We start from the raw sequence: 4,122 nt of genomic DNA, 5'->3' as shown, positions 1-4,122 counted from the left end.
TGTTGTATTGGAGTGATATTTCTACTACAAATAGGAACATGTTATTTCATACTGATGGCACTTAGGGCATATACATCTAGCTTGTGTGATCATTTCATCACACATGATGTAATTCAGAGGTTTCCAACTGGGGTACATAGACCCCTTGCTTAATGGTATTGGTTCATGATATTAAAAAAAGGTTGGGAATCCTGATAACTGAACACTTGGTTTTGAGTGTGACTTAATAAATACACAGTTCATGTAATACATCCTGACTTAGTTAGCTAAATATGCCAAAAACAGGTAGCAGCTAATCTGATTTTGTTAAAGGACCAGATAGAAAACTTCAAAACATAGTAGTTCTCCATGAAATGGCAATCAGAAAATGGTCATTTGGAGAATAATTGACACTATCTGGAGTCAAAACACTAATGAATAGGCTTCCAACATTTATCATTGAAAAATTAAATTCATAAAAAATTTGGTGTCAAATAGTGCAAATGTATTTTGGCAGATGATCCAGTAATACTTCATGAGATGCCACGTGAAGAATTGTTAAGTGAATAATTCTGAGCATGCAGGTTTAAAAGATGTGGTTAATAAACTCATTCCAAATAGGACAACATGGTAGTGCAGTGGTTAGCACAATGGTTTACAGTACCTGACACACAGTTCAATTCTCACCGCTGCCTGTAAGGAGTTGGTACATTCTCCCCATGACCATGTGGGTTTCTTCCCACACCAGTTGGTAGGTTAATTGGTCATTGTAAATAGTCCCATGATCGGGGGTTGCTGGGCAGCATGGCTCAAAGGGCTGCTCTACTGTATCTTAATCAATCAATCAATCAATCAATCAATCAATAAATGAATAATTGATAAATCAATAAATTTATCTGTAAATACATCAAAGGCTGGAGAGGAAAGGGTAACATCCTCTGTAACTCCTGCAGAGAGAATGATTAAAGAACAAAGGAATATCTTGGAAAAGCTAGCTTTACAGAAATAGCAGTGCCTTAAGTTAAGAGGACAGTGAGAGAAAAGATAAAAGCCAATAAAATGTGCAAATAGAATATAAAGAGGAGGGTAAGAAAAGGGCATTTTTTGAATGACTTCCTCTTGACATTTGCTAAAATGTAAGGAACACATCAGTCCAAATGATAATTCTAAAACTCATCAGCAGCTTTCTTAAAAAAAGGCAACCAAATAGATCTATTAGCCTTCTATCCTGCGTAAAATATCAAGATCAATGATCATAAATAGAATCAAAGAAGGGGCCACAAAAATTGCTGAATAAGTTAGATAAAATGTACATAGAAAGTGGAATGGCACATGAAATGTAATAGCATTAGCAATTTACTGCACATACAAGACAAATAGACAAGTCCATAAATAGCTCTGAAATGGTTAATGTTAAGGCTAAAGGAGGAGTAGGATCTTTTGGAACTGTTATGTAGCAAGATCACCAAGTGAACGGCAACAATCCACAAATGCTAAACTTCAAAGGCAAAGAAACTTTGGCAAATTGAATAATGCTGCAGTCAGGTCATTCCTTGAGTAACACATTCAGTTCTGAGTTGCCGATATCTAGCAAATGTTCCGGCACCTAACACGTTGCAGCATAGTGCCGCTATATTGATCACTTGTGTGATGTAAAAGGAGAAAATTAATATATCTAAACTTTTCAATCCTACAATCTTATGAACTAATTTAAAAAAGGAAAACCAAATGCACAATATTTGATTGTGACAAAGTAAGGACAGAACAAGGGATCATAATTCAAAGTTAGGAAATTGTTCTATGAAGAAGCAGTGGTTACAGGTGGAGCCGACTCCATATACTCCACTGTCTCATGAAGCAGTGCTGGGCACACAATATGGCATGCATTCCATCCTCGAGTCTTAGAGCAATGAGTGGTGAATTAAGAAAGGAAAAATCTCACAATCAGCCCAACGTTTGATATTTTCAGAAGTGCATACCTCTCTAATATTTTTATGGTCCTTCCCACAGTTGCACATTGGTTGACAATGTGCAGATCTGCAATCATGAATTAAACAGCTCTGGGAAATGTAACACAAGAAAGGTGAAGCATAGACCTCATTTAGGAATTGTAAGCAACTTCAACTTTTGACCACTATTTAGAGGTTTGCATAACAAACTGTTTCATTTGGGATTGCTATCCTGATTGGTTGTGTCATGGCCTAGTATGGAAGCACCAACACCCAGGAACGAAACACCTACGAAAAGCGATGGAGACAGCTCAGTCCACCGCAGGAAAAGCCTTCCTCACCATTGAGCACATTTACAAGTAATGCTGCCACAGCCATGCAATTTCCTCACTGCTACCATCGGGAAGGAGGTCCCACAACACGAGATTTAGGAACAGCTATTACACTTCAACAGTCCTGCTCCTGAACCAGCATGGATAATTTTACTCATCTCAATTCTGAACTGATTCCAGAACTATGAACTCACTTTCAAAGACACTAGAGGTCACATTCTCTGCATTATTTATTTATTTTTGTATTTCCACAGTTTTTCTTTGGCACATTGGTTGTTTGTCACTCTCTTTGTGTAGCTTTTCGTTGATTGTATTTTTTTAACTCTACTGTGAATGCCTGTAAGAAAATGAATCTCAGGAGTATGTACGTTGATAATAAATTTTCTTTGAACTTTCTGCACAAACATGATGATTTAGGAGATGACATAGAACAGGGAAAAAGGTGATAACAGCAATGCAATCAAACATTGGCAATGGAAGCAGCCATGTAGGAGCAAAGTACTGTAGTGCCAGTATGCTTCAAGACTTCAACTCTATTCAGTCCTTGTTTCCATGGAGTAACACACAGCATTGACAGAATAAACCATAAGATATAGGAGTTGAACTAGGCTTCAGCCCATTAAGTCTCCTCCCCATTCCATCATGGCTGATTTATTATCCCACTCAACTCCATTCTTCTGCTTTCTCCACGTAACCTTTGACTCCCCAACTAATCAAGAACCTGTCAACCTCTGCTTTAAATGTACTCAATAACTTGGCATCCATAGCTGTCATTGAATGAATTCTGCAAATTCATTCTTTGGCTAAAGCAATTCCTCCTCATACGCTTACTCAATGTCAGCAAGACCAAGGAGCTGATTATTGACTTCAGGAGGAGAAAACTAGAGGTCCATGAGCCAGCCTGCATTAAAGTGTCAGAGGTGGAGAAGGTCAGCAACTTTAAATCCCTCAGTGTTATCATTTCGGAGGCCCTGTCCTGGGCCCAGCACATGAGTGCAATGAAAAAGAAAGCACGACAGAGCCTCCACTTCCTTAGTAGTTTGTGAAGATTCAGCATGACAGCTAAGACTTTGACAACTTCATTAGATGCGAGGTGGAAAGTACACTGACTGGCTGCATCACAGCCTGGTATGGAAACACCAATGCCCTTGAATCCTACAAAAAGTAGTGGACATGGCCCATTCCATCACGGGTAAAACCCTCCCCACCATTGAGCATTATCTACATGAAGCATTATCACAGGAAGCATCATCCATCATCAGGGATTCCACCACTCAGGTCATGCTCTCTTCTCACTGCTGCCATCAGGAAGAAGGTATATCAGTCTCAGGACACTCACCACCAGGTTCAGGAACAGTTATTACCCCTCATCCATCAGGCTCTTGAACCAAAGAGGATAATTTCACTCAACTGGCCCCGTCAATTGGTTCCCACAATCTAAGGACTCTTCATCCCATGTTCTTGAAATTTTATTTATTTATTTGTTTGTTTGTTTATTAATTATCATTATTTCTTTTTGTATTTGCACAGTTTGTTGTCTTTTGCACACTGGTTGATGATCCATGTTGGTGTGGTCTTTCATTGATTCAATTATGGTTATTATTCTATTAGAATTTACTTGGTATGTCCACAAGGACTTTGATAATAAATTTACTTTGAACTTCAATAATGAACTTCAACATCTTCCAAGACACTGAAATCAGGGCTGACTGGCCTACAATTTACTTTCTTCTACCTCCCTCCCTTCCTGAACAGTGGAGTGACATTAACAATTTTCTAGTCCTCCATAACCACTCCAGAATCCAGCAAATCTTGAAAGATCATTATTAATGCCTGTACAATCTCTTCAGCTACCTCTCTCA

Source organism: Hypanus sabinus, chromosome 13 (assembly GCF_030144855.1).
Source record: "Hypanus sabinus isolate sHypSab1 chromosome 13, sHypSab1.hap1, whole genome shotgun sequence".
Taxonomy (NCBI): Eukaryota; Metazoa; Chordata; class Chondrichthyes; order Myliobatiformes; family Dasyatidae; genus Hypanus; species Hypanus sabinus.
This window is presented reverse-complemented; position numbering follows the sequence as displayed.